At 42.7% G+C, this 17,218-nt stretch overlaps 1 long non-coding RNA gene across 1 annotated transcript in view; it reads right to left on the reverse strand.

The window, feature by feature from the left end:
• LOC146031900 (uncharacterized) overlaps window positions 1–16,830 on the reverse strand; it is a 37,500-nt gene extending 20,670 nt beyond the window's left edge. Inside the window, exon 1 of the long non-coding RNA XR_014457357.1 lies at window positions 16,598–16,830. This is a non-coding gene — a long non-coding RNA (uncharacterized LOC146031900). The remainder of the gene's footprint in view (window positions 1–16,597) is intronic.
• Window positions 16,831–17,218: the final 388 nt, after the last annotated feature.

Genomic DNA, 17,218 nt, shown 5'->3' on the forward strand with positions numbered 1-17,218 from the left:
GGCACTGCACGCCCTGCCAACACTCCTTCTGTGTCTTGGGTGTTGTGAATCTATGATTCTTCTCCTGCTCCTCCTACCCTGGAGATTCCCTTGTCTCTTTCTCTCCTCGGGCATACAGATGGAGGTGGCCTCTTTCTTGCAGGGGCTGGCGATTCTATAGCCAGCCCCCACCAGCGGCCGGCTCTCACCAGGGGCGCATGTGCAGGAGATGCTCGCGCGTGTCCAGTGGCTACGGAGCTTTCTCCGCTGCCCGCCGCCTCCCCCTGTGCCCCTCGCCTCCCCGCCGTCCCCCCTATCCCTGCCCATCTCCCTGAAGAGATGGGCAGGATGCCGCCATGGCGCTGCCCTGAAACTGGGACGCACGTGCGTGTCATACGCACGCGTGTCCCAGTCAGATGGAGTGCCTCTGCGCCGTTAATCACCAGCGCAGGCATGCTGGCGATCCCCGGGCTAGGTTTAGAGGCGCTCCATCTGTAGTTCTCTAAAACTGAGGTCTGGGAGGGGGAGGAGCTTGTCACCCTGCAGGAAGATGGCAGTGTCCCTATGGAATCAGAGAAATGGAATTAACGGTGAGTACCAAACTCCTGTTATTAGGCTGGATTCATCTGCCTTAAAAGACATGTCCGATGCTGGGCATATTTCCTCAACATTTAAATTAGGAGTTGTACTTGGCCCATGTAAAATGATATACACATTAAATACTATGTTATAGTACAGACACTGTAAAGCACTTAGCACACAGAATATATGCATGCCGCATATCATTTTAATCAGCATAGTCTGCATGTGCTTCTTCTTTGCACAGCCGAGGCTCATTCCCATGTGGTTGTTTTTGCTGTTGCCATTGCTATCTTTTGCCATACGCAATTGCAATTATATGACCCAATGGGCAGAATGGGCAGACGCTAAACTGAGCATTGGTACACCCACTGCTGTTGCATTATTTCTGTCCAACAGCATATAATTGCTGATACATTGGTACCAACATTGCAAATTGGAACATGTATCCAATAGGCTACAATGGGCAAATGCCATCTTCGGTTTGCATTAGTTGCCGACGTCACATTCAAGAAGCTTGGGAAGTCTGACAGCCTAGCAGCCTCCACCCATGGGGTTTGCGGCTACTATTTTAAATGGAGGGGCCGTGGCATATACGGACTTAGGTCAACATGGACACCGTATAAGTGTACCAAGTCCACTTGCTGCGCTTACCATGCTTCAGGCACGGAGCCTCACATCGCTCATCACAATTGTATATTCTCCCTCTATGCCCACTGGGATGGCAAAGTATGAACAAGTTGGTTTAAAAAAAACAAAATTATGAAAAACTCATGTCGACATTTTTACATGTCGACTTTTGGCTTGTTGACTTTTTGACCATGTCGAATTAATGCATGTCAACCCTTTTATGTGTCAACCTTCTGCCTGTCGACCAATATTGGTTGACTTTTTAACCGTCTACCTAGACACTGTCGACCAAATGTAGTTCTGCTGGTGCTTTATTTGCACAGTTTACCATTTCCGTTTGTAGTCTAGGTGGATCGTAAAGCGTGAAAAAAAATACAAAGAATAAAAAAATCATGAAAAACTCACCCCTTGATAAAGTCAGAAGGACGAAACGCGTTGGGACTCTCTAGCCCTCCTGTCTCATCTCTACCAGTTAAGCTACCCTTTCTCTCTTATTGCACCTTATAATTGATTTTAGGAAAAATGTTTAGGTTAGAATAATTTTTTTAATTGTCTGTATTTTAAAGGGACATACTGTTTACTTTGTTTAAATAAATGCTTATATATTTTTTATACATACCTTTTGACATTTTTTATCCATAGTGAATTATATATCGTGTTTTTAGATCCACTTCTACTAGATAACCTTTTATTGGTTTCTTAACAAGTGCGGACCAGCACACATAGGGGCAGATTTATTAACCCCTTCCCGACATTTGACGTACATTTACGTCATGGTCGGGAAGCACTTCCCGACACATGGCGTAAATGTACGTCATGGATTTAAACTGTCACCGCGTCTATAGACGCGGTGACAGTTTCAACATGTCTGCTGTCCCTGACAGCAGACATGTCCGTGCATGCCCAGGGGGGGCTGCGATGCCGCCCCCCCGTCGGCGATCGCTGTGATTGGCTGTTCAGTGTGAACAGCCAATTACAGCGTTTTCCTGTGTCACCGGCGAATAACGTTCGCCGGTGACACGGGATCGGAGGTGATTGGTGCTGTAAAGTACAGCACCAATCACCGCGGGGTGTAAGGGTGACACTGGTGTCACCCCACCTCACCCCGCCCGCCCCCAAAGGCCGTGATTGGTCCGTCGGACCGACGGACCAATCACAGCCATGGAGGGGGGTTTAAACTAACGGTGACTGCACTGCAGACGCCATTCCGGTCTGGAATAGCGTGCAGTGCGGTCACCGTGCCCACCTGCCGCCATATACTGACCAGAACCTTGCTCCATACTTACCTGATCACTGCTTCATCACTGCTTGATCACTGCTTGATCTGTGCTTGTAGTGTGCTGGATGCTTCCTGGATCCTGTTGCTACTTGTGCCTTCCTGTGCTGTGAAATTGTGCTGCTGCAGTGTAATAGCTAGATAGAGAGATAGATAGAGAGAGATAGAGAGATAGAGAGAGATAGAGAGAGAGAGATAGAGAGAGATAGTGACAGATTGTGCTATATATTTTTTATATAACTGACTGCTGCCCCCTCCTTTTGTGCTGATCAGTATAAATTAACTGATCAGCAACTTTTTGGGGGCGCAGGTTTTTTTTTATATATAGATATACCTGTCAGTGCTGCTGCTGCTGTAGTGTCATAGAGTGATAGATAGTGATAGATAGTGATAGATAGTGAGAGATAGAGAGAGATAGTGACAGAGAGTGATAGAGAGTGTATATTTTGTGTCTGCTACCCCCCCTTTTTGGGGGTGCAGGTTTTTTAGTGTCCTAGAGTGATAGATAGTGATAGATAGTGAGAGATAGTGAGAGATAGTGAGAGATAGTGAGAGATAGTGACAGAGAGTGACAGAGAGTGCTAAATTTTGTGTCTGCTGCCCCCGCCTTTTGTGCTGATCACTATATCTGAGGTGATCAGCAACTTTTTTGGGGGTGCAGAGGTTTTTTTTTTTTTATATATACCTGTCAGTTGCACTGTCAGTTGCACCAAAGGTTGTGCACCTGCTGCACCTCACTGGTAATCAGTGTCGCATCACTGATCACCTTTTTTTTTTTTTGTGAGTGCTGTGGGGTCTTTTTTTAATTTTTTTTTTACACACACTGTGATTTTGTGGGTGTCCTGTGGCCACTGTGCGCTGATCAGTGACGTACATCACTGATCAGCTTTTTCGGCACAGGGTTGATCTATTTTATTTATTTTTTTTGATCAAATTCCTGTTGCCTTTGAGCGCTGTTCAGTGACAGACGTTACTGACCAACATCTGTGCTCAATTTTTGGCGCAGGACCTTTTTTTTTTTTTTTTTTTAACCCCTTCAATTTTTTATTTTTAACCCCTTCATTTTTTTTTTTTTTTATTGGTATAAAGTATTTTTTTTTTTTTTTCTGCACTACATACACACTACATACCCCCCGGGTTGAAATAAAGTTTGTACCCCCCCCTACACTATACACGTGTTGAAACATTTCACTACCAGTAACACAAAAATAAAAATGGCATCCCAAATGTCCTCCCAAATGTCCTCCCAAATGTCATCCCAGTCATCCAGAAGAATGTATTCAGCGGAGGAGGCATATGCCCTGCTTGCTTCTGACTCTGACACAGCCAGTGATGCAAGCGGGGAATTTGAAGGATTCGCCTTAAGCTCCTCTTCCTCCTCCTCTGATGAGGGACCCCCTCAAAGACGCCCCCGTAGAGCAGCTGAGACCCCCCCCCCAACAATTGATCTCGTATGGACCCCACCACCAGACAATTTTGAGCCCCAGGTTCCTGAGTTTTTGGCCATGCCAGGAATCCAATTTGATTCCACAGGTCTCAGAGAAATTGACTTTTTCAAATTATTTTTCTCTGATGATTTTATAAATTTAATGGTGGACCAAACTAATTTATATGCCCAGCAGTTTATTGCTCAAAACCCCACGTCATCATTTGCTAGGTGGACCCCTGTAGATGCAGTAGAGATGATGACGTTTTGGGGTCTGGTGTTTCATATGGGCATAGTAAAAAAGCCAGAAATTAGGCAATATTGGAGTACAGATGTTCTGTACAGTACTCCATTTTACCGTATGGCCATGACCCGGACTCGATTTGAGACAATTCTTAAATTTATACATTACACCGATAATGCACAGTGCCCACCCAGAGATGATCCCACCTTTGACCGGCTATTCAAAGTCAGGCCGGTCATTGATCATTTCAGTGCCAAATTTGAAGAGGTGTACATCCCTGAAAAATTTATTTGTATCGACGAGTCCCTTATACATTTTAAAGGAAGGGTTAAATTCCGCCAGTACCTTCCCAGTAAGAGGGCAAGGTATGGCATAAAAATGTATAAACTGTGTGAAAGCACCTCAGGGTACACCCACAGGTTTAGGGTTTATGAAGGGAAGGATTCAAGAATTGAACCGCCAGAATGCCCCCCCTCCCTCGTAGGTGTTAGTGGGAAAATTGTCTGGGATTTAGTGCATTCCTTCCTGGATAAAGGTTATCACCTCTATGTGGATAACTTTTACACTAGCATCCCCCTGTTTAAGGCCCTTGGTTCAAGAGGTACAGCAGCTTGCGGTACTGTGCGCAAGAACCAAAGAGGCCTCCCAAAAACGCACATTGCCCAAGTAATGAGAAGGGGTGAAAGCAGGGGAATATGCAACGAAAATATGTTGTTGGTCAAATATAAGGACAAGAGGGATGTCCTTATACTGACAACAATTCACGGAGACAGTACCACCTCCGTCCCTGTACGAGGTACCAGTACCCACACCTCAAAACCTAATTGTATCCTGGATTACAATAGGTACATGGGCGGAGTGGATCTTTCAGATCAGGTACTGAAGCCGTACAGTGCCCTGCGGAAAACAAAAATCTGGTACAAGAAGGTGGCCGTGTATATCATCCAGATGGCACTGTATAACGCTTACGTGCTATTCCGTTCTACCGGCCAGAGGGGGACATTTATGCACTTTCAAGAGGAAGTCATAAAGGGCCTAATATTTGGGAACCAGCAGGCAGAGGGCCCCAGTACTTCTAGTACTGGCCCCCGTATTGTACCAGGGCAGCATTTTCCTGATGAAATCCCCTCCACTGGAAAAAAGGGCCGGACACAAAAAAGGTGCAAAGTTTGCTATAAAAAGGGAATAAGAAAGCAAACTATTTTCCAGTGTGACACTTGCCCCGACAAACCCGGCCTATGTATAAAGGAGTGTTTTAAAATATACCACACATCTATGGAATATTAGGTTCATAATTTCACCGTGCTTCGGGGGTCTTGCTAATGCCACATAGCACCCACCATTCATTCCACCAGAATCTGAGCCGCAAAATCCAAAAATCACTCCTTCCCTTCTGAGTCCTGCCATGCACCCAACTGGTATTTTTTGGTCACATGTGAGGCATTGCCGTACTTGGGAGATATTGGGGCACAGATTTTGGGGTGCTTTTTCTCCTTCATTCCTTGTGAAAATGAAAAATTTTGAGCCAGAACTGCATTTTTGTGTAAAAAAATGTAATTTTTCATTTTCACTGCCCACTTGTATCAAAATTGGTGAAACCCCTGGGGGTTTGAAATGTACACTATACCCCTAGATGAATTCCCTGAGGGGTGTAGTTTGCAAAATGGGGTCACTTGTGGGGGGGTTCCACTGTATTGGTGCTTTGGGGGTCTTGCTAATGCGACATAGCACCCACCATCATTCCACCAGAATTTGTGCTGCAAACTCCAAATATCACTCCTTCCCTTCTGAGTCCTGCCACTTTTTGGTCACACATGAGGCATTGCCGTACTCGGGAGAAATTGGGGCACAGATTTTGGGGTGCTTTGTCTCCTTCATTCCTTCTGAAAATGAAAAATTTTGAGCCAGAACTGCATTTTTGTGTAAAAAAATGTAATTTTTCATTTTCACTGCCCACTTGTATCAAAATTGGTGAAACCCCTGGGGGTTTGAAATGTACACTATACCCCTAGATGAATTCCCTGAGGGGTGTACTTCGCAAAATGGGGTGACTTGTGGGGGGGTTCCACTGTATTGGTGCAACATAGCACCCACCATTCATTCCACCAAAATCTGTGCTGCAAAATCCAAAAATCACTCCTTCCCTTCTGAGTCCTGCCATGCACCCAACTGGTATTTTTTGTTCACATGTGAGGCATTGCCGTACTCGGGAGAAATTGGGGCACAGATTTTGGGGTGCTTTTTCTCCTTCATACCTTCTGAAAATGAAAAATTTTGAGCCAGAACTGCATTTTTGTGTAAAAAAATGTAATTTTTCATGTTCACTGCCCACTTGTATCAAAATTGGTGAAACCCCTGGGGGTTTGAAATGTACACTATACCCCTAGATGAATTCCCTGAGGGGTGTAGTTTGCAAAATGGGGTCACTTGTGGGGGGGTTCCACTGTATTGGTGCTTTGGGGGTCTTGCTAATGCGACATAGCACCCACCAAAATTCCACCAGAATCTGAGCTGCAAAATCCAAAAATCACTCCTTCCCTTCTGAGTCCTGCCATGCACCCAACTGGTATTTTTTGGTCACATGTGAGGCATTGCCGTACTCGGGAGAAATTGGGGCACAGATTTTGGGGTGCTTTTTCTCCTTCATACCTTCTGAAAATGAAAAATTTTGAGCCAGAACTGCATTTTTGTGTAAAAAAATGTAATTTTTCATGTTCACTGCCCACTTGTATCAAAATTGGTGAAACCCCTGGGGGTTTGAAATGTACACTATACCCCTAGATGAATTCCCTGAGGGGTGTAGTTTGCAAAATGGGGTCACTTGTGGGGGGGTTCCACTGTATTGGTGCTTTGGGGGTCTTGCTAATGCGACATAGCACCCACCAAAATTCCACCAGAATCTGAGCTGCAAAATCCAAAAATCACTCCTTCCCTTCTGAGTCCTGCCATGCACCCAACTGGTATTTTTTGGTCACATGTGAGGCATTGCCGTACTCGGGAGAAATTGGGACACATATTTTGGGGTGCTTTTTCTCCTTCATACCTTCTGAAAATGAAAAATTTTGAGCCAGAACTGCATTTTTGTGTAAAAAAATGTAATTTTTCATGTTCACTGCCCACTTGTATCAAAATTGGTGAAACCCCTGGGGGTTTGAAATGTACACTATACCCCTAGATGAATTCCCTGAGGGGTATAGTTTGCAAAATGGGGTCACTTGTGGGGGGGTTCCACTGTATTGGTGCTTGGGGGGTCTTGCTAATGCGACATAGCACCCACCAAAATTCCACCAGAATCTGAGCTGCAAAATCCAAAAATCACTCCTTCCCTTTTGAGTCCTGCCATGCACCCAACTGGTATTTTTTGGTCACATGTGAGGCATTGACGTACTCGGGAGAAATTGGGGCACAGATTTTGGGGTGCTTTTTCTCCTTCATACCTTCTGAAAATGAAAAATTTTGAGCCAGAACTGCATTTTTGTGTAAAAAATTTAATTTTTCATTTTCACTGCCCAGTTGTACCACAATTGGTGAAACCCCTGGGGGTTTGAAATGTACACTATACCCCTAGATGAATTCCCTGAGGGGTGTAGTTTGCAAAATGGGGTGACTTGTGGGGGGGTTCCACTGTATTGGTGCAACATAGCACCCACCATTCATTCCACCAAAATCTGTGCTGCAAAATCCAAAAATCACTCCTTCCCTTCTGAGTCCTGCCATGCACCCAACTGGTATTTTTTGTTCACATGTGAGGCATTGCCGTACTCGGGAGAAATTGGGGCACAGATTTTGGGGTGCTTTTTCTCCTTCATACCTTCTGAAAATGAAAAATTTTGAGCCAGAACTGCATTTTTGTGTAAAAAAATGTAATTTTTCATTTTCACTGCCCACTTGTATCAAAATTGGTGAAACCCCTGGGGGTTTGAAATGTACACTATACCCCTAGATGAATTCCCTGAGGGGTGTAGTTTGCAAAATGGGGTCACTTGTGGGGGGGTTCCACTGTATTGGTGCTTGGGGGGTCTTGCTAATGCGACATAGCACCCACCAAAATTCCACCAGAATCTGAGCTGCAAAATCCAAAAATCACTCCTTCCCTTCTGAGTCCTGCCATGCACCCAACTGGTATTTTTTGGTCACATGTGAGGCATTGCGGTACTCGGGAGAAATTGGGGCACAGATTTTGGGGTGCTTTGTCTCCTTCATTCCTTGTGAAAATGAAAAATTTTGAGCCAGAACTGCATTTTTGTGTAAAAAATGTAATTTTTCATTTTCACTGCCCAGTTGTACCACAATTGGTGAAACCCCATGGGGGTTTGAAATGTACACTATACCCCTAGATGAATTCCCTGAGGGGTGTAGTTTGCAAAATGGGGTCACTTGTGGGGGGTTCCTAACTTTTAGCATCTTATGGTGCCTAGAAACCTACATGGTGCCTAAAAAATAATCTCATAAAAAGGAGGCTCCAAAATCAAGTAGGTGCTCCTTCTATTATGAAGCCTGTGGTTTGGTCAACGTGCACACTAGGGCCACATATAGGATATTTTTGAAAACAAAAGAATTGGGGGAATCAATTTTTAGTCACATTTCTCTAGTAAAATGTACTGTGTTCCTTAGAAAAATGTATTAAAATTGCAAATCTGCAAAAAAAATGAAATTTTGAAATTTCACCTACACTTTGTTTTAATTCCTGTGAAACACCTAAAGGGTTAACAAACTTCCAAAATGCTGTTTTGAATACTGTGAGGGGTGCAGTTTTTGAAATGGCATCATTTATGGGGGTGTCTCACATACAAGTCCCTCAAAGTCACATCAGAACTGAACTGGTCCCTAAAAAAATCAGTGTTTGAAATTTTCTTGAAAATTTGAGAATTTGCTATTCATATTGTAAGCCTCCTAGTGTCCCAAAAAATTAAAAGGAAGTTGAAATAATGATGGAAACATAAAGTAGACATATGGTCTATGTTAGTTATTAACTATTTTGAGTGGTATGATTATTTGTCTCACAAGCAGAAAATTTAACATTTTGCAAATCGCTAAATTTTCCATTTTTTCACGACATTTTGGTATTTTTCACAAAAAAACACAGACTGTATCGACCCAAATTTACCACTAATTTGAAGTACAATGTGTCACGAAAAAACAATCTCAAAATCACTGGGATAAGTAAAAGCAAAAAAAAGTTATCCCCACTTAAGTGAGACATGTCAGATTTGAAAAAAATGGCTCTGTCAGGAACGCAAAAACTAGCTCTGTCAGGAAGGGGTTAAGCTTGGAGAAGAGATAAACTGGAGATAAAGCGGAGAAAAGGTAAAAGGAGATAAAGCAGCAGCCAATCAGCTGTGTTTGAAAAAGACAGTTGGGAGTTGATTGGCTGGTGCTTTATCTCCTTTTACCTTTTCTCCTCTTTATCTCCAGTTTATCTCTTCTCCAAGCTTAATAAATCTGCCCCATAGTATTTATTATTTTAGAGCAATCAGTCGCCGCATCTTCATTTATTGAATATACACATTTTACCCCTAGTAACTTACCATTACTTTTACCCTTGAAGATTGGCTGACACCCCATAATTAGAAGGGGGATATTGCCTATCGATATCTGGTGCCTGGACTAAGGATACACAGGTGGCGCCACTCATTCCTTGTTTACATGAAAAACTCATGTTGACATTTTTATGTGTAGACCATTGATATGTTGAGCTTTTCCTTGTGTTGAACTTATGTCGATGTCGACCAAGTGCATGTCAACCTTTTGTCAATGTTGATTGTGTGCCTGTTGACCAATTGACTGTCAACCAAGACACTGTCGATCAGTATTGTTCCCTACTAAGCATGTTCACTCAGCAGAAACCCTAGTAAATAACAAAATCCCATTAACAGTGGTGTCTGCAGTACTGACCATGTGGTGCAAGGTGGGATCGCTAAGCACAAATAAACATACATGTTAAGAAGCATCTCCCCTGTCGGAGTAACTGTTATCATGTGCTGGATGGATCCCCCCGGGATTGGCATTGCAATACGCATCAGCATAGGCAATAACACACTCTTAAGCCCTCCCCCGGACTTCTGCCAAACTAGCCAATGGGAGCTCGGGGGCAGTCCTAGAAAGAAATCCCTGGTGGATCCAATCAGCACATATATTACTATACATGACAATATGTACAGTATGTATACAGGTGCTGAGAGATCCCCCCTTCTCTACACCACATGGTGGCCAGTGCCAATAAATATTATTTCATATAGGCCCAAAAGCCTTGAATCTTTAGAGTTTGTGTAATGACTTCAGCTCGTTTAGCTATGCCCCATTTCTATCTGCGGTCACCTAACCTTGTTCCCGATGTGATTCACAGACATGCTGTATCGGGTGTACACACCCGCCAATGCATCCCCCTCTATGTAACCAGTTTAAGTAACCAAAGTAAGACTTTGTGAACCCAAGAAAAGACCTTGCAGCAGTAACCTACTGTACCGTATGCAGACATTTATCTTTTAACATTTCACTTAAACAAAATAAACTACAGAATTCAAAAATACAGAGTTGCTTATTTTATAATAAACAATATCCACTTGTCTACCATGCACACGTACTTTATGTTATTAATAATATTTCTACATAACAATAGAATTTTAGCTTTCACCTCCTCCATGTAATATAGAACAGAAAGGCAGATTGTTATGTAAAACCCAATGATACAGATTTCTTGCAAACTTTACATTTAATTCATGTCAATTAAGTAAGACGTTTCCTGTAATTCCTATATCAATATTGACAGAATTTGAAGTCGAATGCAAACACGACTCGAGGTTACAGAGCAGAAAGTAAAATGTTTTGCCTGTGTCTGGAAAGTAGAGATTTTCAGATTCTTTAAGTAAATGCAGGAATTACATTTTTCTTCAAGGCAATTACTCATGATTGACAATGTATCACTCAGATGCTGAACATTTTCCACTGCTTATTAAGTCTAAAGATAGCAAGCTGCATCTGTAATGCCCACTCCTTCATTCTGAGATTCCACAACTGACATAACCTTAATTGTGGCATGGGATTATATTCTGACAGTTCTCAGTCCCCCATCTTCCCCAATCATTGGTTTTTGTCTTTGCACAATCATGACATTTGGCCAGGGGAGGCTCCAGAGGTGAAATTGAAATAGGGAAGCCACAGTAACTGCCACCAACTGCCGTTCCAAACTGACTCACTGGCAGTTGTTGCTGCTCCCTTATTTGAATTCTGGAATGTGCTGCAGCTCCACCTCTTTAGCCACCACTGATTTTGGCTCAAATGCTTTATATAGTTCAGGGACAAGGGGCCTGATTTTGAATTGTGAAAAAAGTAAGAAAGAGAAAGTAACTGTGCACCTTGGTAAAATCATGTTTCCCTGCAGGGGTGTGGTGTGACTGTGGATGGACGGGTCCTGGCGGTCAGTATAACAGCATCGGAATCCTGGCCGTTGGTACTCCTACAGGGGGGTGAGCACAAAAAAGTCCTTGCAGGCTTGGTGGCTTGCTACACTCGCCACAGGCTCTATTCTCTGTGCAATGCACTGTCTATCTCTGTTGGCAATGGTGAAGCGCGGGACCGCGCATCTCCATCGCAGTGAGAAATTAATGATTGGAGCAAAAAATTGTGGGCGATTGTACGTGATGACAGAGATTTGAAGTGTTTCAAACATTCCAAAATTATGCCATGTTACAAAAAAGGCAAAAGTATTAGAGATTGGCTAGTCCATACAGATGTTAGCGAATTTGTAAATATTTATAACAGGATATGTAAACGAGACCCAGGCTGCCATAAGTGCACTGGGTGTACGACATACCAATATATGGTAGCCTCCAAATATTTCTATCACCCCCATTCAGGGAAGAAATATACTATTTGCTATGCACTAACTTGTTCAAGTACCTATGTAGTGTATATGGTTAAATGCCCTTGCGGGCTGTGCTACATCGGTAAGACCATTCGCACCTTAAAGGAGCAAATGGCGATGCATCGGACTAGTATCAGAGCATCCCTGGCAGGAAAGCCCTCTGACCAGCCTCTTGCGAGGCATTTCGCTGAGCAAAAACATAATGGGGGAAATTTACTAAAGGAAATTTGTAAAAAAACAGGTGTATTTGTATCCAGAAATACACTCATTTTTGACATTTACTATCCCGAAATTACGGCAATTCGTATTGATGTGCTATCAATACGATTATGAATTGCCGTATTGTCTAATTTTAAGCACATAATTATCGATCACATTCCTGAAAACAAGAGAAGGGGTGATAGACATAAAGCCCTATTGCAATGTGAATCTAAATAGATTTTTGTTGTAGATACTGTCAAGCCGAAAGGGCTTAACGATCATCTGAATTTGAATGTGTTTTTTAATTAGGCTGTCTTCTGTCGCCACAGAATTGCCACATATTGCTCACAATCTATGATACCATGTATATGTGTGTTTTGATCTCATTACTGTGTTATGTATTAATATATTCTAATCCTTTTTTGATATATATACTGCTGGTTTTATATATGTATTTTCTTGTTTGTAAACAGGTGGTGCTGCATCGCCCGGGTAACGGAGGCGTGACGCTCTAACGGGGATGCCTGGGATAGCCGGACCCGGAAGTACCTGCGTGGAACGCACGCCAGGACCCGTGGTGGGGCGGGACTGCCTTCACTCTCTTTTCTTGTATATAAGGTAAGCTTATGTGTATATTTTTTATGCTGCTACCTGATGAAGGGCTCATTAAAGCCTTGCTCACAACCTCAGTGTCCTGAGTGTGTTTATCGTTCGCTGAAACGAAACAAAAGAGGGGATACTACAGGTACAGCCAAGAGCTCACTGGTGGTGGACTACAGAGTTCCTCCCCGTGGCCACTGTCCTGAAGACTACAGTTCCTAGCCGAAGTTCCAGATGTCGCTGTAGAGTCCCTCCCCGTGGCCACTGTCCTGAAGACTACAGTTCCTAGCCGAAGTTCCAGATGTCGCTCTAGATAGTTATCCCTGAGGAAGTCGTTTTAACGACGAAACGCTTTGGATTTCCTTATACTTGACCGAAATTGAATTAATGACTCCGCACAGATGAAAAAAGTGTTTTATTGTAATTTTAAAATAATTGTTTTGCATTAAAACTGTTGAACAGTGATTTGATTGTCACTATTTGTGCTTTTGGTGGTGGATAATTCCGATTAGGGGCGCACTTTGTTTCTTGCTATCTATCTATCTATCTATCTATCTATATATATATATATATATATATATATATATATATATATATATATCCCCTGCAGTTACCCATTGATCAAGTTTATACTGCATTCACTCTGTGTTTTGACAGTGTAATATTCTCCCATGCAGTTTGCGGCCAGTAATGACAAGTGCAAGGGAGCCCCCCTGTCTAAAGTGCCCCGGGCCCCCCTCCCCCCCCCCCCCCCCCCCCATTCAGATAAATGTGCCAATTGCGATGCCATATAAAATAGTTGCAGATTAGAAAGACCCAAACCTCCCTCCCAATGACTTAAACCTATACAGAATGTTAATACAAACTCTGTCTGGAGCATTGTTTCAAATAAATGACAGCAATACAGTCTCATGGCCTTATTCAGTTCAATTCGCCTGCGTTCGCACGGGGATCGATGTTTCGAAGATGTGGGAGGTTCCCCCTGGCCTGCGAATGGATGATGTTACACAATAACATCTATTCGCATGCCCTGCATGCAAATCGCGCTTGTGAATGGTTGGCACCATGGGTGTCGCTCAAGCCAGTCCTCAGCATCTTTAGGAGAAGTGAAGAAATTAGTAGTATTATTGAATACCACCCACAATCTGGCCGGAAAGAGCATAGAATACTGCATATTGCGATCACAAAGCTTCTTCTTAATTTGTATAAACTGTGAAAGGCTCTTTTGCACCTCCAGAGCAAAGTTTGGAATGGCAGAGATATTATGCCCATCAAACTGCAGAGGGCCTTTCATGCGTGCCAACTGGGGAATAACATCACAATCCTTGTAGTGCAAAAAACGTGCAATAAAAGTTCTAGCGGGAGTACCCGGTGGTGATAGACGGGATGGGAGACTGTGGGCCCGCTCTATAGCAAAATGAGGGATAAACACTGATTTTCCAAAAAGCTGAATGAGCCAATTCTCTATTAAAGTATCTGGAAGACATTTAGGAAGTCAAACAAATGTAATGTTGTTGCATCTCAGCCGCCCTTCAATATCAGACACTTTGGCTTGCCTATTAGCCGTTAGTCGACAGGTCTGCCACTTTAATTTGCAGCGGGGATGTAATGTCCTCAATTGACGAGATGCCATATTCAGTCTCCCTCACCTTCACAGATTTTCTGCAAAACATCTTCCTGCACCTGCCCAATCTTACCAGTAACTCTTTGTTCTGATGCAGAGATAGCCTGTAGTATTTGTTGAGTAGACTGTACGGGGTCGGCAGATTTAGAGGTATCTCCCACCATTACACAAGGTGACAGACTGGTATCTCCTTGCCTAGCCAATGTAGTAGTTTGTGCAGAGTGTGCATACTGTACTTCCCCAATTTTGCTGCAGCTGCGGCTGTTTGGTCTCCTTTCACCATGATCAAACTCAGGTGATATAGCTGAATTTAATTTTTCCCCCCCTTTAACTTATGATTGTATGATGCACCAAGTAATACATAATGAGTCTGGATATAATGATATTAAAACAGGCAGGCCATCCAACAGATAGGCAGCAGGACAGAATGTATTAATATTAAATAAACCAATCGCTGTTTATTTATAATACAACGCCAGTCCAATTCAAGAGTTTAAATAAGAGATTACTGTATCTCAATGCCCCCTCATGTATTTTTCCAAGAAGCTCTTATACAAGAGTAACATCTCCACAGCTGGAACACGCACAGTAAACAGCTCCCAACGTCAATTAGAGTATAAATAAATAGTGCCTGGTTGGTTAATAACAGAGGTGGCAAACCCACATGCAGAGGCTCCCAAAAAATGGTCTCATCACCTTCAATTCCAAGTCCGCAACCACAGCCGGATCCAGCAGGTCAGGAGACCCGCCAACAGAGTCGGCAGATTCACAGCTGGCAAACGCGACCACTGCGATCTGGGGTGGCATCCCGGCGCTGTACATTAATACAGAGCCACACAATAAGTTCATGTTAAATCAGAATTGGAATTATCTCTATGAACATATCACCAGGAAATCAAAAAAAGTCACAGTACATAGGGGGTTATTCTGGTTCACTCCTTCTGGCAAATTCCTTCTTAGATGGACAAAACCATGTGCACTGCAGGTGGGGTAGATGTTACTTGTGCAGGGAGAGTTAGATTTGGGTGGGGTTTTACTTCAAAATTAGATCTATATTGCAGTGTAAAAATAAAGCAGCCAGTATTTTCACTGCACAGAAACAAAATAACTCACCCAAATCTAATTCTCTCTGCACATGTTACATCTGCCCCCCTGCAGTGCACATGGTTTTGCCCATCTAAGAAGGAATTTGCCAGATGGAGTGAACCAGAATAACCCCATAGAGTGAAATGTCGTTGTCATTGTTGATGTTATAAATTATTACTAATAGTTTTAGAAGATTTCTCATTTTATAATATGATAATTGACCAAAGACAAATCATGTAAGTCAGAAATCAATACCAGAAATGACTGAATACAAGATACAATATCACTGGTTCAAATTCACTTGTTAACTACTACTGTTGTGTACTGTGCAATAAAAAATGCACAAACATCACTACATAAATTATTGCATTATATATCGTACAGTACAAGGAAGGCAATGCATACATTCATAAGGTACCGTACTGTACTTATGATATCACTGCATTGTATAATAACATTTTTACAATATTTCCCTGACATTACATTTAACATCATTTTTAAATACACTACTGCTTTTATTGTGCGCCTGGAATAATATACAGTATGTAATTATTTCAAGTTCACCTGGCTGCATATTACTCAAAACTTACCGATCATATAACAAATATTTATAACAGAATTATAGATCCAATGAAAAAAGACTATTGTAATTACTAGTGCTTTCTGTAATTAAATCCAAGAGGTCCCAAAAAATATGTACATACATAGAAATCGTGCTGTTTTCATGTAGGAATTTTGAGAAACATTGAAAATATGCAAGAAATATGAAAAGCGTTGTATAATATTTAAAAAGGTAAAAAGTAGGTACTAGAAAGACCGTAGATCAATTCTATGGGGGAATTCAATTGTTTACTGTATGTACTAAGTCGACTAAAGTTCTGGGTCACTTTTAGCACATTTTTAGCACGCAAGCACCTGGTGCAGCACAAAAAAATGATATCTCTGGCAGCATGGGTACCCATCATGCAGCACAAATGAATTGCTGCTGGCAGGCGCCCTCTAGTGGCAAGTGTTGGTTAAAATTTTCATCCCCACCTAATGCAGCATTTACACTTAGCTACTGGATTGGTTCAGAGAGGTACGCAAACCTGATGGCTTGGTGGACTGTGTATGCACAGGATCCGGACTGCGCAAGGGCAGAAAAGGTCCAGCATGATCATCCTGATGCGGGGGCTGCTGGTCTTCGGGGGTGGACAGGTCTGGCCCCCCCAACATTCCCGAAAATGAAGATGTGTCACCCCAATCTTCAGTGAGTGCTGAGGCCAGGGTCTGTATCTTGTGAAGCAGATTTACTGGCCCTAGCTGGGCAGTTCTGCTGGACTTCCACTTACTCAGTTGGCCAATGCAGATGGTTGTCATGGTGATCCGATGTTGCGTCTTTGAACACAGCCCTTGGACCGCACATACTGTAAGGATGCGTCTATCGCATAGACACCTTCTGCTGCAACAGCATTTTACTCATCATGTTAAATCTGTTATAATGTCTGCAATAACACTATATAAAGAACAGAGCATATGAATACAAGCCATAACTACATCACTTCCTCAATGTAGTGGCCACAATACTGAGTGCTCCTTATAGGAGATTGATCATGAATTCATAACTACAGCGCTCACTTAAACTCCATACACACTGAGCAAATAGTCGCTCAGTGAAATGTCGCGCATCATATTATCGCTCAGCAACCAAATTGCTGAATGTCCGGTTT

Source organism: Crinia signifera, chromosome 1 (genome assembly GCF_055691185.1).
Source record: "Crinia signifera chromosome 1, ASM5569118v1, whole genome shotgun sequence".
NCBI lineage: Eukaryota > Metazoa > Chordata > Amphibia > Anura > Myobatrachidae > Crinia > Crinia signifera.